The sequence below is a fragment of the Acipenser ruthenus genome, chromosome 23 (genome assembly GCF_902713425.1).
Source record: "Acipenser ruthenus chromosome 23, fAciRut3.2 maternal haplotype, whole genome shotgun sequence".
Classification (NCBI taxonomy): Eukaryota; Metazoa; Chordata; class Actinopteri; order Acipenseriformes; family Acipenseridae; genus Acipenser; species Acipenser ruthenus.
In genome coordinates, this window is record NC_081211.1 from 17514510 (window position 1) to 17539483 (window position 24974).

The 24974-nt window shown below is 43.2% G+C and overlaps 1 long non-coding RNA gene and 7 other non-coding genes across 8 annotated transcripts; 5 read left to right on the top strand and 3 right to left on the bottom strand.

Annotated features, from left to right (window-relative positions):
• The first annotated feature begins 877 nt into the window (after positions 1–877).
• On the top strand, positions 878–949 carry trnad-guc (transfer RNA aspartic acid (anticodon GUC)). The gene has a single exon. It is a non-coding gene; the product is annotated as a tRNA-Asp (tRNA).
• A 15088-nt stretch (positions 950–16037) lies between these two features.
• Positions 16038–16109, top strand: trnad-guc (transfer RNA aspartic acid (anticodon GUC)). Its single transcript has one exon. It is a non-coding gene; the product is annotated as a tRNA-Asp (tRNA).
• Positions 16110–16827: 718 nt separating this feature from the next.
• Positions 16828–16900, top strand: trnav-cac (transfer RNA valine (anticodon CAC)). Its single transcript has one exon. It is a non-coding gene; the product is annotated as a tRNA-Val (tRNA).
• A 988-nt stretch (positions 16901–17888) lies between these two features.
• On the bottom strand, positions 17889–24954 carry LOC117412740 (uncharacterized). The gene is made up of 3 exons (XR_009308215.1): positions 24865–24954; positions 22020–22251; positions 17889–19971 (listed from the first exon to the last, which is right to left on the bottom strand). It is a non-coding gene; the product is annotated as an uncharacterized LOC117412740 (long non-coding RNA).
• trnam-cau (transfer RNA methionine (anticodon CAU)) lies at positions 19220–19292 on the top strand. The gene has a single exon. It is a non-coding gene; the product is annotated as a tRNA-Met (tRNA).
• Positions 19601–19673, top strand: trnav-aac (transfer RNA valine (anticodon AAC)). The gene has a single exon. It is a non-coding gene; the product is annotated as a tRNA-Val (tRNA).
• On the bottom strand, positions 23837–23909 carry trnav-aac (transfer RNA valine (anticodon AAC)). The gene has a single exon. It is a non-coding gene; the product is annotated as a tRNA-Val (tRNA).
• Positions 24283–24355, bottom strand: trnam-cau (transfer RNA methionine (anticodon CAU)). Its single transcript has one exon. It is a non-coding gene; the product is annotated as a tRNA-Met (tRNA).
• Positions 24955–24974: the final 20 nt, after the last annotated feature.

Here is a 24974-nt window from a genome sequence, read left to right on the forward strand (position 1 = left end):
TTTCCCCTGTCCCTGTTTTAGATCTATAGTTTTATGTTCACTTTTGAACTTTTTTAGAGAGCACTCCCCGGCCCTCACAAGCACTGGTTTTTTATAGATGGTTCTTTTTTTCCAGTCACTTTTAAAGCAGCACAGGTTTTTTTCATGTCGATTTTAATCTGTGGCTGTTTTAACCATGTATAAAGCACAGTTGTCTTGGTGTTTTTAAATGTGTTTTAAATGCTTTTAAAACAAAATGTATGTCTGTCTGTATGCATGAATGTCATCTTTAAAAGAAATGTAAAATGAATGAAAAAACGAATGGGTGTAAATGTAAAAAAATGTAAAATCTCAATAAAGATTTCCGTGGAGAGGAACATTTATGAGTTGCAACTAATTTTTTGATGCCCTGCTTTGGCGGGGTTTCCTTGTGTTGTAAAATAATAGAATTGCAGTGTGTAGTGTTGGTATGATAAATAGGCTTGCTATTCAAAGTAACATTGGTTACAGACTGCAGTCTTCTTGATCACACTAAGAAAGTGGGTGTCTTAGTTGTGTATGTATAGTAGAACCGGTTGTACCCCACTTTCATCCAATCACTCAACCATTCGTGCAATTAGTGATGGTGGGAAGGGAAGTGAAGTCTCTGAATCATTTGGTTCGCAAAATTCACTGAGCCGAAGCAGACGAAACGCTTCATGCTCTTTAGTGCCATCTCTTGGTAGATCTGCACAACTCAATACATTAAGTTTAGCACAGACCTGCACAACAGCGCCAAAATCATGTTGTGGCGGCAGCAGTATTACATCCGTAGTGGTTTAGCACTACCTTAAAGAATGAATGGGAAATCGTTTAGGGCGGTCTTCCTGTGAGTACAGAATGATTACTGTTTACGCATTCCTCGTTAGTATAGTGGTCAGTATCCCCGCCTGTCACGCGGGAGACCGGGGTTCAATTCCCCGACGGGGAGAAGTTGTTTTATTTTTTTATTTTATTTTTTTAAAACTCTCCTTAAATATTTTCCGCACAAAATGTAGTTGACAATTATTTACCAGATATGATGTATATTTGCTTATTTTTTTATATCTATACCTATATACGTAATCCTTACCCGCCGTACCATATTTACAGTATTATTCGTTGTGTTGACTATATATTATATTATTTTATAATATAATATATAGAAAGTGGCTGGTACGCCTTAATGTTGATCCATCGGGCATTGGAGGCGTCCGCCACATTCCAAACTCCATAGTGTTAGGGCCCAACAGAGGGCTGGTATTCTATAATGGGATGCCAAAACTCTGCAGGAAATGTGGGGAATTAGGACACCTGGCAGCCGCGTGTACTGTAGTCAAGTGCAGGAACTGCGGCGGCCCCCACGAGACCAGCCACTGCAGAGAAGAGAGGCAGTGCAATTTGTGTGGAAAGAAGGGGCACCTGTTTAAGGACTGCCCCTCTTCCTATGCCAACATGGCCAGAGCCAGCAAGGCAAACACGAACAAGCCTAGTCCTGAGCAGGAAGAGGGAGCAAGTAACAAAGATCAGTCCACATCACCACCAACAGTATCCAAGACCCAGACTCCAGCACCACCATCATCACCAGCACCCCCCTCCCCCCCCGCCCCCGAGACATGTCCCGTTTTACGAGGACCCCTTCCCCCAGCCCAGAGAGAGAGTACAACAGCCACTCCACTAGCTCCTCCAGTAGCTCCTCTGATGCAGAACACGAGGCAGGGAGGGAGCCCGGACCCAGCAGCGGCCCCCCCCTGAGTAGGGCCCTCTCAGCGCCAGCACTCCCCCTCGGCTCTCGTTATGACGCCATAAGGATTGAGTCCGTGGGGGAGGAAAGCGAAAGCGACAGTGAGAGTGAGAAGGAGGGGAAGGGAGTGAAGAACCAGCAGAGGGTGGGGAAAAGAAAGGGTAGAGACGAGGGGGGGAAAAGAAAGAAGATCAGGATCAAAGACAGCAAGTTGCAGGTGGCCCCCATAGATCCAAAACCAGCTAATGTCCACACAAAGTCCCCAGTCTTGCCCTCGCAGGCAGAGACGGAGGCGAGTGGGACGGCTACACTGCCGCCTAGTGGGCAGGTAGCAGCCAGCCAGGGCATCCCCAGCCAGCCTTCCCAGTCGTTGGCACAAACCCTAGCACACCTCGCAGAAGAGGTGTTCACTAATGCACCGAGGGAGAGGTCGGGGTCAACACCTTCCCTGACCAGCAGTACCTCGGTAGCAATGACCCTCTTCAAGCGAAGGGCCTCCCTTCAAAGCATCCTTGACCCCCTCCCTTGTATGGGCAAAACCAGGGGCCCCCTAGAGGTCCTCCTAGATACAGCACTGGAGGACATGGGAATACCCCTGGACGCGGTAAGCCAGAAGTCTGCTAACAGCTCCAATTCAACAGACGGTAACAGCCAAAGAATGCTGTCTGTCATAACCCCCCCCCAGGACAAAGCTGACCCACACGTTCCGAGGGGCCCTGAGCAAGTTCCACCAGACTTACCTTGTGGGGAGTTGAATAGCCCAAACAACTCCACGTACTGTGCATACAAAGACGGTGCCTTCTTGGACGAGGCAGCAGTGAGTACCTTCTCAGGGGTGATGGGAGTTGCAAATAAGCCCAAGCCCCCTCGAAGCAAGCGTAGAGCTAAGAGTAGGAAGAGTGTCCCGACCTCCCAATCATAGTCGCTATGGGGTGGACGCAGCGACTCCTTTTCTTGTTAGCTACCCTGATGGCCCTGATATGTGTGTCTGTTAATGTCAGGAGCATCAGGGAGACACAAAAAAGATTTGATGTACTAAACTATCTAGCTAACTTGAAAGCAGATCTCATCTTTCTGCAGGAGTGTGGTATTTCGTCGAGCCCTGATTATAGGGACCTGAAGGAGAGTTGGACCCTGGGGGACTCCTTCTGGTCGGGCTCCAACATAGCCAGAGCCGACGGAGTAGGTATCCTGTTTAAAAACCCATTTATTACCTCCCGCAGCAGCAGGGAGGTAGAACCTGGTAGAATTCTGAGCGTGGATGTGACATACAACAACACTCCCCTCAGACTGGTCAATGTCTACGCACCCACTAACCAAAACGAAAGAGTTCAATTTTTTCCACAGCTGCGTCCACTCCTGCTGGGGAACGTACCCGTCATCGTGTCAGGTGACTTCAATTGTGCTCTGAGGGACGTAGACCGGAGCAGGCCACGCAACGACCGCTCTAGTAGAGTTTTGTCCTCTGTAATATCTGATTTCTCCCTGTGTGATGCAGGTAAGGACCTGGTGCCTCCCTTTACCTGGGTGAGCTCATCTGGGACCTCCTTCTCCCGTATAGATCTCGTCCTGCATACCAGCTCCCTTACGAAGACGGCAGTAGACACCCAGGCCGTCTTCTTCTCTGACCATAGGCTCCTGCAGGTAACATTGCAGGTCCCTCAGACCTCCCAGATGGGGTCAGGGGTCTGGAAATTAAACACCTCCTTACTCGATGACCCCTCCATAGCTGCAGCCTATAAGAGCAGGCTTGTTGAGTGGACCACTTTGCGTGACCTATTCAACTCCCCTATAGAGTGGTGGGAGATGGTCAAAATGAGAACTAAGGGTTATTTCATAGCAGCAGGCAAGAGGAAAGCAAAAGAAAGGAGGGCCAAATATAAATACCTGAATGCTGCCCTCCAGCGTCTGAGCCTGCTTCAGCTTCGGGGGTTCCCTGTAAGCGACGAGATAGCCCAGACCAAGCTAGATCTTTCAGTGCTTTGTAGGGAGGAACAACGAAAGGTCATGCACAATGCAAAAGTGCAAAAAATGGAGGAAGACGAAAAGTGTACTCGCTTCTTCTTCCAGAAAACGAGGGAGAAGCGGCACTTGATGTCCTCCATGCTCGACAGCAGGGGGAGGATAGTAGAGGATAGTGAGGGAGTGAAAAAAGTGGTAGAGAACTTCTATAGGGACCTGTATAACATCAAAGCTACAGATGACACCCTGATAGAGTGGTTCCTGAGCCAGTTGGAGCCTGACTCAGTGCGGGACGACGAGGAGGAGGAGAAGGACCCAGAACTCACGCTGGAGGAGCTCACCCAGGCGGTTAAGACCATGAACACCGGTAAGACGCCAGGTCCAGATGGCATCCCGGGTGAGTATTACCATCTTTTTTGGGACACGCTAAAAGTCCATTTAGCGGAGGTCTACAGAGCGGTCTACAGGGAGAAGCGGTTGGGCCCTTCTATGCGGGAGAGTGTAATTACTCTCCTTCATAAGAAAGGGGAAGTTAAAGATCTACGGAATTGGCGCCCAATCAGCCTCCTTTGCGTGGATTACAAGATACTAGCCAAAGCTCTGATGCTCCGGCTACAAGTACACCTCCCTTTGGTCATTGGCCCCGACCAGGCTTGTGGCGTCCCAGGGAGGTCCATCACGGATATTTTAATGTTAACAAGGGACATTCTGGCTTATTCTAGAGAACGGAACCATCCCCTCTGCCTGTTCAACCTTGACCAGGAGAAGGCGTTCGATAGGGTAAGCCATGAATATATGTACAAAGTGATGGACCAGATGAAATTCGCTCCTGGACTTAGGGAGTGGGTTAAAACCATATATACAAACATTAGTACCCGAGTCTTGGTGAACAGGCACCTGACTGGTAAAATATCTATCCAGTCAGGGGTCAGACAGGGTTGCCCACTATCCCCACTGCTATATGTCGTGTGCATTGAACCCCTCCTGCAGGCAATTCGTAGGGATACCAATATAACTGGTTTCCAGCTGCCTGGATCCAACGGGGTCCAGGTCAAAACAACAGCATATATGGACGATGTGTCACTCATTTGCACCAACACATCGTCGGTACCTCGGATTAGTAATATCCTTGAGAAGTACTGCACGGCGACCGGGGCAGTGATTAATAAGTCCAAGAGCGAAGTCTACGTGTCTAAAAATTGGCAGGTAGATAGGGAACTGTCGGACATGTACCCTGTCAAAAAGGACAAAATCAAGATTCTGGGCCTCATTTTCGAGAACAATAGCTCGGGGGCCCAGAGCTGGACGGCGGCCATTAACCAGGTCCGTAAAAAGATTGGCGGATGGAGCACAAGATCCTTAACAATGACGGGTAGAGTATTAATAACCAAGTCTATACTGTTCCCCATCCTCTCTTATGTAGGAAAAATCTTTCCCCCAGACAGGACCACCAAAAAAGTGGTGGACCGCATTATCCACCGCTTTATCTGGGGCAGCAAGATGGAGAGAGTAAAGCGAGCCACCCTGAGTAAAGCCGTCAAGAAGGGAGGTAAGGGGGTCCCGGACGTTGTGCAGCTCACCCGAGTGCAGGGGCTCACGCAAACTATCAAGAACATCCAGGCCCTGGACAGGAAGGTATGTTACATGAATCGTTTCTATTTTGCCACCTGTCTCAGGGCCTTGGGCCTCTGCACTATTGATAACACCGTGCCGTACTCCTGGGACCCCCCATTGTATTATAGAACCTTAAGGGACACTATATATAAATTGGGCTTAGATAAAAGCAAAATTGGCCTCCTGGGAATACAAGGCTGTAACTAAATATCTTGCCGGTTCCCAGGAAATTGAAAAAGTAGCTACTTTCTCCCTCACCCAAAGCCAAAAAATCTGGGAGAATGTGTCTCACAGCTGCCTCAGTAATGTCCAGAAGGATATAGCATGGAACACCGTCCACAGTGCACTCCCCACTCGAGCGTTCATGTTCAGGAGGGGACTAGCCCAAGTAGAAACATGCCCCTATGCAAAGTGCCGCAAGAGAGAAACACCAGCCCATATCTTCTGGGAGTGTGATGTGGCTGGCAGTGTCTGGCTCTCTGTCTCTGTCTTCCTAAACAGGTTTGCTGACACGGCCAAGATGACCGCTGAGACTGTGCTCTATGGGCCTGCGGGAGGAATCACTACCAGCACAGCTAAGTGCGTTTGGCGTGTCATCAATGTTGTCAAGCAGATCCTGTGGGAAGGCCGTAACGTCTGTGTCTATCACAAGCAGGAGCTAGACACTATCACCACGACCAGAAGGGCACAAACTCTTATCAAGGACTTTGTAATTCTGGACATCCGGACCCTCGGGAAGGACAAGGCCTGCGCGGAGTGGAGGATCGCCGGACTTCAGGACGTGAAGATGGAATAAAGGAAAAAACTGGAACCGCTAGCTCCTAGGAGCGGGACTACGGGGCACCGCTAAGCCTTTTATTTATTTTGTCATGCCAGCATTCCGCCCTTTTTAGCTGGCATGACCGTTTTTCAACGGTGCCCTGGTTTTATGTAGTCTTTTTGTTTCAGTTTTATGGACTTTTATTTGATTTATGTTGAATGTTTTATTTGATTTTGTTTTGTTTTGTTTTATGTATCTTTAAGATTTTTAATGTAAACTATTAAAAGTTACATTTTAAGTGTTTTAAAATTTTAGAATTTTAACTCACTGTTTCATACACTGTCCCTTTTCCCCTGTCCCTGTTTTAGATCTATAGTTTTATGTTCACTTTTGAACTTTTAGAGAGCACTCCCCGGCCCTCCACAAGCACTGGTTTTTTATAGATGGTTCTTTTTTTCCAGTCACTTTTAAAGCAGCACAAGTTTTTTTCATGTTGATTTTAATCTGTGTCTGTTTTAACCATGTACAAAGCACAGTTGTCTTGGTGTTTTTAAATGTGTTTTAAATGCTTTTAAAACAAAATGTATGTCTGTATGCATGAATGTCATCTTTAAAAGAAATGTAAAATGAATGAAAAAACGAATGGGTGTAAATGTAAAAAATGTAAAATCTCAATAAAAGAGTATTTTACTAAAGATTTCTGTGTGGTATTTCGTCGAGCCCTGATTATAGGGACCTGAAGGAGAGTTGGACCCTGGGGGACTCCTTCTGGTCGGGCTCCAACATAACCAGAGTCGACGGAGTAGGTATCCTGTTTAAAAACCCATTTATTACCTCCCGCAGCAGCAGGGAGGTAGAACCTGGTAGAATTCTGAGCGTGGATGTGACATACAACAACACTCCCCTCAGACTGGTCAATGTCTACGCACCCACTAACCAAAACGAAAGAGTTCAATTTTTTCCACAGCTGCGTCCACTCCTGCTGGGGAACGTACCCGTCATCGTGTCAGGTGACTTCAATTGTGCTCTGAGGGACGTAGACCGGAGCAGGCCACGCAACGACCGCTCTAGTAGAGTTTTGTCCTCCGTAATATCTGATTTCTCCCTGTGTGATGCAGGTAAGGACCTGGTGCCTCCCTTTACCTGGGTGAGCTCATCTGGGACCTCCTTCTCCCGTATAGATCTCGTCCTGCATACCAGCTCCCTTACGAAGACGGCAGTAGACACCCAGGCCGTCTTCTTCTCTGACCATAGGCTCCTGCAGGTAACATTGCAGGTCCCTCAGACCTCCCAGATGGGGTCAGGGGTTTGGAAATTAAACACCTCCTTACTCGATGACCCCTCCATAGCTGCAGCCTATAAGAGCAGGCTTGTTGAGTGGACCACTTTGCGTGACCTATTCAACTCCCCTATAGAGTGGTGGGAGATGGTCAAAATGAGAACTAAGGGTTATTTCATAGCAGCAGGCAAGAGGAAAGCAAAAGAAAGGAGGGCCAAATATAAACACCTGAATGCTGCCCTCCAGCGTCTGAGCCTGCTTCAGCTTCGGGGGTTCCCTGTAAGCGACGAGATAGCCCAGACCAAGCTAGATCTTTCAGTGCTTTGTAGGGAGGAACAACGAAAGGTCATGCACAATGCAAAAGTGCAAAAAATGGAGGAAGACGAAAAGTGTACTCGCTTCTTCTTCCAGAAAACGAGGGAGAAGCGGCACTTGATGTCCTCCATGCTCGACAGCAGGGGGAGGATAGTAGAGGATAGTGAGGGAGTGAAAAAAGTGGTAGAGAACTTCTATAGGGACCTATATAACATCAAAGCTACAGATGACACCCTGATAGAGTGGTTCCTGAGCCAGTTGGAGCCTGACTCAGTGCGGGACGAGGAGGAGGAGGAGAAGGACCCAGAACTCACGCTGGAGGAGCTCACCCAGGCGGTTAAGACCATGAACACCGGTAAGACGCCAGGTCCAGATGGCATCCCGGGTGAGTATTACCATCTTTTTTGGGACACGCTAAAAGTCCATTTAGCGGAGGTCTACAGAGCGGTCTACAGGGAGAAGCGGTTGGGCCCTTCTATGCGGGAGAGTGTAATTACTCTCCTTCATAAGAAAGGGGAAGTTAAAGATCTACGGAATTGGCGCCCAATCAGCCTCCTTTGCGTGGATTACAAGATACTAGCCAAAGCTCTGATGCTCCGGCTACAAGTACACCTCCCTTTGGTCATTGGCCCCGACCAGGCTTGTGGCGTCCCAGGGAGGTCCATCACGGATATTTTAATGTTAACAAGGGACATTCTGGCTTATTCTAGAGAACGGAACCATCCCCTCTGCCTGTTCAACCTTGACCAGGAGAAGGCGTTCGATAGGGTAAGCCATGAATATATGTACAAAGTGATGGACCAGATGAAATTCGCTCCTGGACTTAGGGAGTGGGTTAAAACCATATATACAACATTAGTACCCGAGTCTTGGTGAACAGGCACCTGACTGGTAAAATATCTATCCAGTCAGGGGTCAGACAGGGTTGCCCACTATCCCCACTGCTATATGTCGTGTGCATTGAACCCCTCCTGCAGGCAATTCGTAGGGATACCAATATAACTGGTTTCCAGCTGCCTGGATCCAACGGGGTCCAGGTCAAAACAACAGCATATATGGACGATGTGTCACTCATTTGCACCAACACATCGTCGGTACCTCGGATTAGTAATATCCTTGAGAAGTACTGCACAGCGACCGGGGCAGTGATTAATAAGTCCAAGAGCGAAGTCTACGTGTCTAAAAATTGGCAGGTAGATAGGGAACTGTCGGACATGTACCCTGTCAAAAAGGACAAAATCAAGATTCTGGGCCTCATTTTCGAGAACAATAGCTCGGGGGCCCAGAGCTGGACGGCGGCCATTAACCAGGTCCGTAAAAAGATTGGCGGATGGAGCACAAGATCCTTAACAATGACGGGTAGAGTATTAATAACCAAGTCTATACTGTTCCCCATCCTCTCTTATGTAGGAAAAATCTTTCCCCCAGACAGGACCACCAAAAAAGTGGTGGACCGCATTATCCACCGCTTTATCTGGGGCAGCAAGATGGAGAGGGTAAAGCGAGCCACTCTGAGTAAAGCCGACAAGAAGGGAGGTAAGGGGGTCCCGGACGTTGTGCAGCTCACCCGAGTGCAGGGGCTCACGCAAACTATCAAGAACATCCAGGCCCTGGACAGGAAGGTATGTTACATGAATCGTTTCTATTTTGCCACCTGTCTCAGGGCCTTGGGCCTCTGCACTATTGATAACACCGTGCCGTACTCCTGGGACCCCCCATTGTATTATAGAACCTTAAGGGACACTATATATAAATTGGGCTTAGATAAAAGCAAAATTGGCCTCCTGGGAATACAAGGCTGTAACTAAATATCTTGCCGGTTCCCAGGAAATTGAAAAAGTAGCTACTTTCTCCCTCACCCAAAGCCAAAAAATCTGGGAGAATGTGTCTCACAGCTGCCTCAGTAATGTCCAGAAGGATATAGCATGGAACACCGTCCACAGTGCACTCCCCACTCGAGCGTTCATGTTCAGGAGGGGACTAGCCCAAGTAGAAACATGCCCCTATGCAAAGTGCCGCAAGAGAGAAACACCAGCCCATATCTTCTGGGAGTGTGATGTGGCTGGCAGTGTCTGGCTCTCTGTCTCTGTCTTCCTAAACAGGTTTGCTGACACGGCCAAGATGACCGCTGAGACTGTGCTCTATGGGCCTGCGGGAGGAATCACTACCAGCACAGCTAAGTGCGTTTGGCGTGTCATCAATGTTGTCAAGCAGATCCTGTGGGAAGGCCGTAACGTCTGTGTCTATCACAAGCAGGAGCTAGACACTATCACCACGACCAGAAGGGCACAAACTCTTATCAAGGACTTTGTAATTCTGGACATCCGGACCCTCGGGAAGGACAAGGCCTGCGCGGAGTGGAGGATCGCCGGACTTCAGGACGTGAAGATGGAATAAAGGAAAAAACTGGAACCGCTAGCTCCTAGGAGCGGGACTACGGGGCACCGCTAAGCCTTTTATTTATTTTGTCATGCCAGCATTCCGCCCTTTTTAGCTGGCATGACCGTTTTTCAACGGTGCCCTGGTTTTATGTAGTCTTTTTGTTTCAGTTTTATGGACTTTTATTTGATTTATGTTGAATGTTTTATTTGATTTTGTTTTGTTTTGTTTTATGTATCTTTAAGATTTTTAATGTAAACTATTAAAAGTTACATTTTAAGTGTTTTAAAATTTTAGAATTTTAACTCACTGTTTCATACACTGTCCCTTTTCCCCTGTCCCTGTTTTAGATCTATAGTTTTATGTTCACTTTTGAACTTTTAGAGAGCACTCCCCGGCCCTCCACAAGCACTGGTTTTTTATAGATGGTTCTTTTTTTCCAGTCACTTTTAAAGCAGCACAAGTTTTTTTCATGTTGATTTTAATCTGTGTCTGTTTTAACCATGTACAAAGCACAGTTGTCTTGGTGTTTTTAAATGTGTTTTAAATGCTTTTAAAACAAAATGTATGTCTGTATGCATGAATGTCATCTTTAAAAGAAATGTAAAATGAATGAAAAAACGAATGGGTGTAAATGTAAAAAATGTAAAATCTCAATAAAAGAGTATTTTACTAAAGATTTCTGTGTGGTATTTCGTCGAGCCCTGATTATAGGGACCTGAAGGAGAGTTGGACCCTGGGGGACTCCTTCTGGTCGGGCTCCAACATAGCCAGAGTCGACGGAGTAGGTATCCTGTTTAAAAACCCATTTATTACCTCCCGCAGCAGCAGGGAGGTAGAACCTGGTAGAATTCTGAGCGTGGATGTGACATACAACAACACTCCCCTCAGACTGGTCAATGTCTACGCACCCACTAACCAAAACGAAAGAGTTCAATTTTTTCCACAGCTGCGTCCACTCCTGCTGGGGAACGTACCCGTCATCGTGTCAGGTGACTTCAATTGTGCTCTGAGGGACGTAGACCGGAGCAGGCCACGCAACGACCGCTCTAGTAGAGTTTTGTCCTCCGTAATATCTGATTTCTCCCTGTGTGATGCAGGTAAGGACCTGGTGCCTCCCTTTACCTGGGTGAGCTCATCTGGGACCTCCTTCTCCCGTATAGATCTCGTCCTGCATACCAGCTCCCTTACGAAGACGGCAGTAGACACCCAGGCCGTCTTCTTCTCTGACCATAGGCTCCTGCAGGTAACATTGCAGGTCCCTCAGACCTCCCAGATGGGGTCAGGGGTTTGGAAATTAAACACCTCCTTACTCGATGACCCCTCCATAGCTGCAGCCTATAAGAGCAGGCTTGTTGAGTGGACCACTTTGCGTGACCTATTCAACTCCCCTATAGAGTGGTGGGAGATGGTCAAAATGAGAACTAAGGGTTATTTCATAGCAGCAGGCAAGAGGAAAGCAAAAGAAAGGAGGGCCAAATATAAACACCTGAATGCTGCCCTCCAGCGTCTGAGCCTGCTTCAGCTTCGGGGGTTCCCTGTAAGCGACGAGATAGCCCAGACCAAGCTAGATCTTTCAGTGCTTTGTAGGGAGGAACAACGAAAGGTCATGCACAATGCAAAAGTGCAAAAAATGGAGGAAGACGAAAAGTGTACTCGCTTCTTCTTCCAGAAAACGAGGGAGAAGCGGCACTTGATGTCCTCCATGCTCGACAGCAGGGGGAGGATAGTAGAGGATAGTGAGGGAGTGAAAAAAGTGGTAGAGAACTTCTATAGGGACCTATATAACATCAAAGCTACAGATGACACCCTGATAGAGTGGTTCCTGAGCCAGTTGGAGCCTGACTCAGTGCGGGACGAGGAGGAGGAGGAGAAGGACCCAGAACTCACGCTGGAGGAGCTCACCCAGGCGGTTAAGACCATGAACACCGGTAAGACGCCAGGTCCAGATGGCATCCCGGGTGAGTATTACCATCTTTTTTGGGACACGCTAAAAGTCCATTTAGCGGAGGTCTACAGAGCGGTCTACAGGGAGAAGCGGTTGGGCCCTTCTATGCGGGAGAGTGTAATTACTCTCCTTCATAAGAAAGGGGAAGTTAAAGATCTACGGAATTGGCGCCCAATCAGCCTCCTTTGCGTGGATTACAAGATACTAGCCAAAGCTCTGATGCTCCGGCTACAAGTACACCTCCCTTTGGTCATTGGCCCCGACCAGGCTTGTGGCGTCCCAGGGAGGTCCATCACGGATATTTTAATGTTAACAAGGGACATTCTGGCTTATTCTAGAGAACGGAACCATCCCCTCTGCCTGTTCAACCTTGACCAGGAGAAGGCGTTCGATAGGGTAAGCCATGAATATATGTACAAAGTGATGGACCAGATGAAATTCGCTCCTGGACTTAGGGAGTGGGTTAAAACCATATATACAACATTAGTACCCGAGTCTTGGTGAACAGGCACCTGACTGGTAAAATATCTATCCAGTCAGGGGTCAGACAGGGTTGCCCACTATCCCCACTGCTATATGTCGTGTGCATTGAACCCCTCCTGCAGGCAATTCGTAGGGATACCAATATAACTGGTTTCCAGCTGCCTGGATCCAACGGGGTCCAGGTCAAAACAACAGCATATATGGACGATGTGTCACTCATTTGCACCAACACATCGTCGGTACCTCGGATTAGTAATATCCTTGAGAAGTACTGCACAGCGACCGGGGCAGTGATTAATAAGTCCAAGAGCGAAGTCTACGTGTCTAAAAATTGGCAGGTAGATAGGGAACTGTCGGACATGTACCCTGTCAAAAAGGACAAAATCAAGATTCTGGGCCTCATTTTCGAGAACAATAGCTCGGGGGCCCAGAGCTGGACGGCGGCCATTAACCAGGTCCGTAAAAAGATTGGCGGATGGAGCACAAGATCCTTAACAATGACGGGTAGAGTATTAATAACCAAGTCTATACTGTTCCCCATCCTCTCTTATGTAGGAAAAATCTTTCCCCCAGACAGGACCACCAAAAAAGTGGTGGACCGCATTATCCACCGCTTTATCTGGGGCAGCAAGATGGAGAGGGTAAAGCGAGCCACCCTGAGTAAAGCCGACAAGAAGGGAGGTAAGGGGGTCCCGGACGTTGTGCAGCTCACCCGAGTGCAGGGGCTCACGCAAACTATCAAGAACATCCAGGCCCTGGACAGGAAGGTATGTTACATGAATCGTTTCTATTTTGCCACCTGTCTCAGGGCCTTGGGCCTCTGCACTATTGATAACACCGTGCCGTACTCCTGGGACCCCCCATTGTATTATAGAACCTTAAGGGACACTATATATAAATTGGGCTTAGATAAAGCAAAATTGGCCTCCTGGGAATACAAGGCTGTAACTAAATATCTTGCCGGTTCCCAGGAAATTGAAAAAGTAGCTACTTTCTCCCTCACCCAAAGCCAAAAAATCTGGGAGAATGTGTCTCACAGCTGCCTCAGTAATGTCCAGAAGGATATAGCATGGAACACCGTCCACAGTGCACTCCCCACTCGAGCGTTCATGTTCAGGAGGGGACTAGCCCAAGTAGAAACATGCCCCTATGCAAAGTGCCGCAAGAGAGAAACACCAGCCCATATCTTCTGGGAGTGTGATGTGGCTGGCAGTGTCTGGCTCTCTGTCTCTGTCTTCCTAAACAGGTTTGCTGACACGGCCAAGATGACCGCTGAGACTGTGCTCTATGGGCCTGCGGGAGGAATCACTACCAGCACAGCTAAGTGCGTTTGGCGTGTCATCAATGTTGTCAAGCAGATCCTGTGGGAAGGCCGTAACGTCTGTGTCTATCACAAGCAGGAGCTAGACACTATCACCACGACCAGAAGGGCACAAACTCTTATCAAGGACTTTGTAATTCTGGACATCCGGACCCTCGGGAAGGACAAGGCCTGCGCGGAGTGGAGGATCGCCGGACTTCAGGACGTGAAGATGGAATAAAGGAAAAAACTGGAACCGCTAGCTCCTAGGAGCGGGACTACGGGGCACCGCTAAGCCTTTTATTTATTTTGTCATGCCAGCATTCCGCCCTTTTTAGCTGGCATGACCGTTTTTCAACGGTGCCCTGGTTTTATGTAGTCTTTTTGTTTCAGTTTTATGGACCTTTGATTTAATTTGAATGTTTTATTTGATTTTGTTTTGTTTTGTTTTATGTATCTTTAAGATTTTTAATGTAAACTATTAAAAGTTACATTTTAAGTGTTTTAAAATTTTAGAATTTTAACTCACTGTTTTATACACTGTCCCTTTTCCCCTGTCCCTGTTTTAGATCTAGGTTTATGTTCACTTTTTTAGAGAGCACTCCCCGGCCCTCACAAGCACTGGTTTTTTATAGATGGTTCTTTTTTTCCAGTCACTTTTAAAACAGCACAGGTTTTTTTCATGTTGATTTTAATCTGTGTCTGTTTTAACCATGTACAAAGCACAATTGTCTTGGTGTTTTTAAATGTGTTTTAAATGCTTTTAAAACAAAATGTATGTCTGTATGCATGAATGTCATCTTTAAAAGAAATGTAAAATGAATGAAAAAACGAATGGGTGTAAATGTAAAAAATGTAAAATCTCAATAAAAGAGTATTTTACTAAAGATTTCCGTGGAGAGGAACATTTATGAGTTTCAACTAATTTTTTGATGCCCTGCTTTGGCGGGGCTTCCTTGTGTTGTAAAATAATAGAATTGCAGTGTGTAGTGTTGGTATGATAAATGGGCGTGCTATTCAAAGTAACATTTGTTACAGACTGCAGTCTTCTTGATCACACTAAGAAAGTGGGTGTCTTATTTGTGTATGTATAGTAGAACCGGTTGTACTATACACCGCTAAGCCTTTTATTTATTTTGTCATGCCAGCATTCCGCCCCTTTTAGCTGGCATGACCGTTTTTGAACGGTGCCCTGGTTTTATGTAGTCTTTTTGTTTCAGTTTTATGGACTCTCTTGTTTTTGATTTATTTTGAATGTTTTATTTGGTTTTGTTTTGTATTTACGTATCTAAAAGATTTTTAATGTCAACTATTAAAAGTTACATTTTAAGTGTTTTAAAATTTTAGAATTTTAACTCACTGTTTTATACACTGTCCCTTTTCCCCTGTCCCTGTTTTAGATCTATAGTTTTATGTTCACTTTTGAACTTTTTTAGAGAGCACTCCCCGGCCCTCACAAGCACTGGTTTTTTATAGATGGTTCTTTTTTTCCAGTCACTTTTAAAGCAGCACAGGTTTTTTTCATGTCGATTTTAATCTGTGTCTGTTTTAACCATGTATAAAGCACAGTTGTCTTGGTGTTTTTAAATGTGTTTTAAATGCTTTTAAAACAAAATGTATGTCTGTCTGTATGCATGAATGTCATCTTTAAAAGAAATGTAAAATGAATGAAAAAACGAATGGGTGTAAATGTAAAAAAATGTAAAATCTCAATAAAGATTTCCGTGGAGAGGAACATTTATGAGTTGCAACTAATTTTTTGATGCCCTGCTTTGGCGGGGTTTCCTTGTGTTGTAAAATAATAGAATTGCAGTGTGTAGTGTTGGTATGATAAATAGGCTTGCTATTCAAAGTAACATTGGTTACAGACTGCAGTCTTCTTGATCACACTAAGAAAGTGGGTGTCTTAGTTGTGTATGTATAGTAGAACCGGTTGTACCCCACTTTCATCCAATCACTCAACCATTCGTGCAATTAGTGATGGTGGGAAGGGAAGTGAAGTCTCTGAATCATTTGGTTCGCAAAATTCACTGAGCCGAAGCAGACGAAACGCTTCATGCTCTTTAGTGCCATCTCTTGGTAGATCTGCACAACTCAATACATTAAGTTTAGCACAGACCTGCACAACAGCGCCAAAATCATGTTGTGGCGGCAGCAGTATTACATCCGTAGTGGTTTAGCACTACCTTAAAGAATGAATGGGAAATCGTTTAGGGCGGTCTTCCTGTGAGTACAGAATGATTACTGTTTACGCATTCCTCGTTAGTATAGTGGTCAGTATCCCCGCCTGTCACGCGGGAGACCGGGGTTCAATTCCCCGACGGGGAGAAGTTGTTTTATTTTTTTATTTTATTTTTTTAAAACTCTCCTTAAATATTTTCCGCACAAAATGTAGTTGACAATTATTTACCAGATATGATGTATATTTGCTTATTTTTTTATATCTATACCTATATACGTAATCCTTACCCGCCGTACCATATTTACAGTATTATTCGTTGTGTTGACTATATATTATATTATTTTACCTGTGCTTTTGTACATTTCAGAATATCATTTTTATAGACTATTTGTATTGCTAAAACAGTTTGTGCAAGAATACTCTTGTCCTCACTGAAAAAAAGTGTTTTGTAAAAAAAAAAAAAAAAAAATAGAAACTTAAGAGAGGCCGTGGAGAGTCACTAAGGGGGCGTGACTATGACGAAAGGGGCAGCTCTGTAAATAGAAAAAGCTAAATACATAAATGTTAACAAACACATTCTTAAAAGTCGGGAGTATGTATGTTATGCGGACGTGATAATCACTATACTACGTATTCTGCGTCGTTATGTTTTTAGTCAGTATGTTTTATCTAAAACTCAACTATTTGAAAGTTGAACGGCAAATTAACGCTATTACAACTAAATGGGATAAACAAACATATTCTTCCCATTGAAAAGTATAGACTATTAGTGAAATTACGCATGTACTTAGAAAATGAACACGTGCATCACCAGCGACCTGTAGCACTTGCTGTGTTCAGTGCTTGAGCGCTGTCTTCCATGAAGTTTCCGTAGTGTAGTGGTTATCACGTTCGCCTCACACGCGAAAGGTCCCCGGTTCGAAACCGGGCGGAAACAGCTTTTTTTTTTTCTGTATTATTATTTTTCAGTGGTCTCCATTTGTTGCATTTTATTTGTGAACGGTTAAAACCCGTGGGTTAATTATGTATTTATTTATTTTTTTAAATGCAAGCGTAAATGTATCATAGCGATAGCAGCGCTTGTTGTAACTTCTTGTTACGACCAATGCGTTCACTCTAAGTCGAATCTGACTGATTTCTAAGTTTGTGCTGCGTAGGCAGTGCCACCTGAAACAGTATTTATGATTTTACTAGAAAATGTGTTCAACCGGACTAATATCAATTATAGCAATCATAAGGCAGGCCCTGATTTTTTTTTTTTTTTTTTTTTTAGCACAGGAATAACTAGGCTCTCAAATTATAAATCTTCACAGAATCCTTACCTTCCAGTTACTATCATGTTCCTTGGCCATGGCGATGGTACTGTAGGCAGGACTCGGTGCTGGACTTCCGTCGCGTCCTGGTCAGCAAAGAGGGGGTCTCCTGCACTGCGCTGGAGGACACTGGGTCGAGTGTTACACTCATATGGGCCGATGTCTACCAGCAAGACCCCGACACAGCACCACCACATTGGTGCTTTAACAGTGTGAAGTGATTAGAAAAACAAAATGGTTATAACTGCGTATTATTAGATGTGTTAGTAGCGTTAGAGATAAAACAATGGAACAAATTATAACTTGAATTCTGTTCCATGAACTTCAACTGTATTAGAATAAAATAGCAACACAATTACTTTATTAAATCCATTTCTAACATCAAGCATCAAGTGTGATATTTCCACTGCAACATGATCCACTAATGACTTTAAGCACTGTCCACATAGAAAATGTGCTTCTCATGGATTTACAGAGGGCCACTGAGTCAACCCAGAACAACAGGGATTTGTTTGTGGCAGAATTAGACGGGGTGGGGGCTGCAAACTGGGACACTATACAGCAACATCAATGTCAAGAATTACATTCTGATCGGTGCTTGCAACTGGGTGATCGGAATGAACATTTAATGTATCATTTATTGCCGTTTAATGAGGGGGGAACAGTAGGCACATCAGAGGGGTTAGGTATTGTATTATTAATATTATTATTATTTATTTCTTAGCAGTCGCCCTTATCCAGGACGACTTACAATTGTTACAAGATATCACATTATTTTTACATACAATTACCCATGTATACAGTTGGGTTTTTACTGGAGCAATCTAGGTAAAGTACCTTGCTCAAGGATACAGCAGCAGTGTCCCTGCTGAACCCACAACCCTCCGGTCAAGAGTCCAGAGCCCTAACCGCTACTCCGCACTGCTGCCCACATTGCCATAACCTTGTTATTATAACTGTTATTACTACTCTTGTTATTACATCATGTCTCCTGCGATATTATTATTTATTTCTTAGCAGACGCCCTTATCCAGGGTGACTTACAATTGTTACAAGATATCACATTATTTTTACATACAATTACAAAGTGCAAAGTGCACCTGTGTTTTGTGCCACATAGAAATTGTTTCAAGGCTGCTCACCGCAAGTAAAAATTCTAGACCGAGGGCCTATGATAGTATCTTTGTTTTTCTAATCTCATTATTTTGTGTATTTTTTATGATGTTTTAATTTCAGGAAATGTTCTAAGATGTCCATTGGAGTGGACAACAAAAAAAACAATAAAAGATTTGTGCTAAAATCAAAATTTAGTTTGAGTCTCATTTCTAGTTGCAATAAGACTAGGAAAAAAGAGTTAAAATATTTTTTTTTATGATTGAAAATAAATTTTGGACTGAAAGGGTTAAACTTTGGGGTTTATGTACAACCTCTTTCTGATGCTTTTCATTCATTTACAATGTAGGCCTGACAGCTGAATCATTTTAGAATTTATGACAAATAAATCGAAGTCAATCGTCCAGAGATTACAATTCAAAAACGGGAGGAGCTGACATGATTTGACAGCTGCATATCCTACTACAGGGCAAAAACCAGGATCAAGAAATGGACAGCTAAGGTGATCGTTCACATGCTGGATTTGTCAGCAGCAAATGCATGCTTACAATACTGACAAGATCGCTATTCCTTAGGGGACAGAAAGAGAGAGGTTATGGAATATCTAGACTTCAAGGTGGAACTAGCCAATGTTCTGATTGCTTGCAGAAAACCATTGCAATGAAGACCAGCTGCTACTCCAGAGGAAGAGCACACCAATGCCAGCAAAGGTGTTTTTTCTGAATAAAAAATCACAGGATCTTCGGGTCTGAGCAAGATCCCTGCTTTTAAACCTTTAGCATTGCATAGATCCCACATTCCTCAATCCTGGAATGGAAAGCATTTTCAAGGCCTCGTTAGCGCAGTAGGTAGCGCGTCAGTCTCATAATCTGAAGGTCGTGAGTTCGATCCTCACACGGGGCAGCAGTTTTATTCTTGGGTAGGAGTTATTTAAAAATAAATACCAAACTTGTTTAAGGCTGGGGTTGCCTTAAAAACTGTCAAAACGTTCTTCATGGTCGTAAATAGTTAGATGTCCTTGTTATTTTAAAACTGGGTATCAACAAAGCATCTGGACAAATGTAGAACTGCTCATTAACATATACGCGCTTACACTATAAAACGTATCAGGGCTATATTATATATTAAGGGCTTGTTTTATTTATGGTGTTAAATAAAAATATATATGTTAGTAAGCTACTGTATGAATAGTGGAGCGTGTAACAAGATGTGTTTCCGTAGTGTAGTGGTTTTCACGTTCGCCTAACACGTGAAAGGTCCCCGGTTCGAGACTGGGTGGAAACATTTTTTTTTTAATTTATTAAAAATAACAATCCGTTACAAATATATATATATTTTTTATACTTCTTAGATCATATTGCATATATCGCATAACTGCATTATAGTGCATTATTTGTATGTATTTGAAGTTCATTGTATTTGATAAGCGGTTGCAGCAGTTCATGAAATGTTTCTGTAGTGTAGTGGTTATCACGTTCGCCTCATACGCCAAAGGTCCCCCATACACAGCAGGAAGATGGGAAGGATGCAAGGATGGAAGGTTTAACAGCTGGGAAGGTATTGGTCCTGTGCCTTCGCATGCCTGTTGTACACAAAACAAAAAAAATGTTATACAAATTAAAAGTATCTGTTCTTTTTTTTTATCACATGGTAGTGGCCGAGCAGTGTGTGTGTGTGGTGCCCTGCAATGAAACAAACAGCCTAAACACAAAATAGTCACAATGGCAAAATAAAAGGTTTCTACACAAAACAACAAGAAACCAAAAAAGTAATAAGTATTGCTTTCAAAACAAGATCATTCTTCAATGAAAACTAAATTAAAGTTAAATACAGTAATATAACGTTCATGGATATATAATTAAAAATAAATGATAGAAAAACACAATGTATCCTATACTATCAATGTACAATGCACTATTATGGTACTATAATGCAGTACCACCATGATAATACAATTGTAATTTTTTTTATTTCCAACTACACCACCCAGCTCCTGGTCCAGGGCCTGGTACTCTCCCGCCTAGACTACTGCAACTCCCTCCTGGCTGGCCTCCCTGCGTACACCACCCGTCCGCTCCAGCTTATCCAGAACTCCACTGCTCGCCTGGTGTTCTCTCTGCCTCGCTTCTCCCACGCAACTCCACTGCTCCGCTCACTCCACTGGCTCCCGATCACCGCTCGCATCCAGTTCAAGACTCTTGTACTCGCCTACAGATGCCTTGACCAGACTGCACCCAGGTACCTCCAGACCCTCATCTCTCCCTACACCCCCACTCGACCTCTCCGCTCCTCCTGCACTAGAAGACTGGCTCTACCTCCTCTATGCTCCCCTGCCTCCAAAGCCCGCTCCTTCTCCACCCTCGCCCCGCAGTGGTGGAATGACCTTCTTTACCAGATTATTATTTACCAGATATGGTGTACATTTGCTTTTTATCTATACCTATATACGTAATCCTTACCCACCGTACCATATTTACAGTATTATTCATTGTGTTTGATAAGACAATGATAATACAATTGCACTTTTTATTTCTAAGAAGTATCATGGTATCTACAGTAGAATGCAACACTATACCACGGTACTATATGGTACCTTTTGCGTGTGAGGCGAACGTGATAACCACTACACTACGGAAACACGTCTAGCTATAAAGTCCACTATTCATATAGTAGCTTACTAACATATATGTTGCATGTGAGAAGGGAGTACATTATATTTAACTCGACCTGCAAAGTATTTTTTTTAACTTATTGCATAAATGAAAGAACAAGCCCTTAATATATAATATAGCCCCGATACGTTTTATAGTGTAAGCGCGTACATGTTAATGTATAGTTTTGAAGAACAACAATATAACAGTCAGAACAATCAAAACTAACAATAAAGGAATTATTTGTGTTCTGGACATAATTAATTTAAATCCCCTTACAAAAGAAATTGGTAACTTTTAATTAAAACAATTAAAATAAAGTCTTACCTTTACTCTTTCGATTTCCCGCGTGTGAGCTGGAAGCAGCCACCTTTCCTCCACTTAAAATAAATGTTGTACTAAAAGCTGCCAGCAGGAGGCTCCGTAAAGTGTCCTTTTAGATGCATTCTAGGATCCAGCACCTAAAAACCTGCAGTTTATGAGTTATATACATCATAAACCTGCAGTTTATGAGTTATATACATCATAAACCTGCAGTTTATGATGTTTGTAGTGAACAGGGGACCTTCGTATCATGGTATCTACAGTATAATGCAACACTATACCACGGTACTATATGGTACTATTTATTTTACCATGGTACAATTTGTGTTGTTCCGGATACAAGTATTACAGTACCATTGTAACGGACAAATGTATTAAATATAATTGCGCTTTGGATAAAACAGTCCCTCCATCAAGTTTCTAGCTCTTGTAAATATTACAATTTTTAACACTTAGAACTGACACCTATTGTAAAAATGTCAATCGTGTATTTTTCTTGATAATATTACAAAATCTAGAGTTTACTATCCGCGCATTTCTACAGCTGACATTTGTAATACAAACATATATTATTATTGGATTTTTTTAAAAATTCTTGGTGACTACACGTACAGTACTAGTGACAATTAAAATAATACTGTAATAAAATTCTTACCTTCAGATGAGTGTATTTCGAAATAAACCAAAAGACTTCAAGATTCAATAATCTCTCGTCGTTGAAAACGCTCAGTATTCTTGGTAGTTCTACGAGATCTGATTGGATAATTCCGTCACTTGATTCTTGGTAGTTCTGCGAAATCTGATTGGCTCTTTCCTGATCAATTCTTGGTAGCGACACGGGCTATGATGTATCAAATTTTGACCCGATGAATGATACACAGGATAATCTGGATAAGAACATAAGAACATAAGAACATAAGAAAGTTTACAAACGAGAGGAGGCCATTCAGCCCATCTTGCTCGTTTGGTTGTTAGTAGCTTATTGATCCCAGAATCTCATCAAGCAGATTCTTGAAGGATCCCAGGATTCAACAACATTACTGGGGAGTTGGTTCCAGACCCTCACAATTCTCTGTGTAAAAAAGTGCCTCCTATTTTCTGTTCTGAATGCCCCTTTATCTAATCTCCATTTGTGACCCCTGGTCCTTGTTTCTTTTTTCAGGTCAAAGAAGTCCCCTGGGTTGACACTGTCTATACCTTTTAGGATTTTGAATGTTTGAATCAGAATGCCGCGTAGTCTTCTTTGTTCAAGACTGAATAGATTCAATTCTTTTAGCCTGTCTGCATACGACATGCCTTTTAAACCCGGGATAATTCTGGTTGCTCTTCTTTGCACTCTTTCTTGAGCAGCAATATCCTTTTTGTAACGAGGTGACCATAACTGAACACAATATTCTAGGTGAGGTCTTACTAATGCATTGTAGAGTTTTAACATTACTTCCCTTGATTTAAATTCAACACTTCTCACAATATATCCGAGCATCTTGTTAGCCTTTTTTATAGCTTCCCCACTTTGTCTAAATGAAGACATTTCTGAGTCAACATAAACTCCTTGGTCTTTTTCATAGTTCCCTTCTTCAATTTCACTATCTCCCATATGATATTTATAATGCACATTTTTATTGCCCGCATGCAATACTTTACACTTTTCTCTATTAAATTTCATTTGCCATGTGTCTGCCCAATTCTGAATGCTGTCTAGATCATTTTGAATGACCTTTGCTGCTTCAACAGTGTTTGCCACTCCTCCTATTTCTGTGTCGTTTGCAAATTTAACGAGTTTGCTTACTATACCAGAATCTAAATCATTAATGTAGATTAATAATAGCAGAGGACCTAATACTGATCCCTGTGGTACAGCACTGGTTACCTCACTCCATTTTGAGGTTTCTCCTCTAATCAGTACTTTCTGTTTTCTACCTGTTACCCACTCCCTAATCCATGTGCATGCATTTCCTTGAATCCCTACTGCGTTCAGTTTGAGAATTCATCTTTTGTGCGGGACTTTGTCAAAAGCTTTCTGGAAATCTAAATAAACCATGTCGTATGCTTTGCAGTTATCCATTTTCAATGTTGCATCGTCAAAAAAGTCAAGTAGGTTAGTTAGACACGATCTCCCTTTCCTAAAAGCATGCTGGATGTACAGTACTCAAATAAATGCAACTATCCGCCATACTGTTACAAAAATGCAGCCGCGTCTAATAAATATAGCTGATCAAATAAATAAAAAATGTATACACGTGTTTCCTCCCGGTTTCGAACCGGGGACCTTTAACGTGTGAAGAACGTGATAACCACTACACTACTGAAACATTTCATGAAATACATGACTCACTTATCAAACACAATCACCTACAATTACACAATAAGAATTGTATATTGCAATTTGCGATACGTGCAATATAATCAGACGTATAAAAAATAAATATATTTGTAATGGGTTGTTATTTTAAAATAAATGACAAAAAGTAATGTTTCCGCCCGGTCTCGAACCGGGGACCTTTCGCGTGTTAGGCGAACGTGATAACCACTACACTACGGAAACACGGTCGAGAGGCCATCTCCCCTATTCATATAGTATCTTACTAGCATCTTGCATGAGTGAAGGGAGTACATTACATTTAACTCGTTCTGCAAAGTATTTTTTGTATTTAACTTATTGCATAAATGAAACAACAAGCCCATAATATATAATATAGCCCCGATACGTTTTATAGTGTAAGCGCGTATATGTTAATGTCCATTCCTGTGGTCACATACAAATTGTTGCTGTCCTACATTTGTCCAGATGCTTTGTTGATACCCAGTTTTAAAACAATAAGGGCATCTAACTATTTACGACCATGAACAACGTTTTGACAGCATTTCACGTTTTTGGTATTTATTTTTAAATAACTCCTAACCAATAATAAAAGCACTGCCCCGTGTGAGGATCGAACTCACGACCTTCAGATTATGAGACTGACGCGCTACCTACTGCGCTAACGAGGCCATGTAAACACTCCCGAGCCCCGAACTGAGAAACGTGGGATGTTTGTAGTGAACAAGGGACGTGATCACCACCACACTACGGACACATTTAATGAATTTCAGAAACCATGAATTTCAAATACAATGAACTTTGAATACATACAGATAATGTACTGTATATTGCAGTTTGCGATACGTGCATTTTCTGTTGCCCCAGATACAAGTATTACAGTACCATTATAACGGACACATGTATTAAATATAATTGCGCTTTGGATAAAACAGTCCCTCAAACAAGTTTCTAGCTCTTGTAAATATTACATTTTTTAACACAGAACTGACACCTATTGTAAAAATGTCAATCGTGTATTTTTCTTGATAATATTACAAAATATTGAGTTTACTATCCGCGCATTTCTACAGTTTACATTTGTAATACGAACATATATTATTATTGGCATTTTTTAATTCTTAGTGACTATACGTAGGGTACTAGTGACAATTAAATAATACTGTAATAAAATTCTTACCTTCAGATGATTGTATTTCGAAATAAACCAAAAGACTTCAAGATTCAATAATCTCTCGTCGTTGAAAACGCTCAGTATTCTTGGTAGTTCTACGAGATCTGATTGGATAA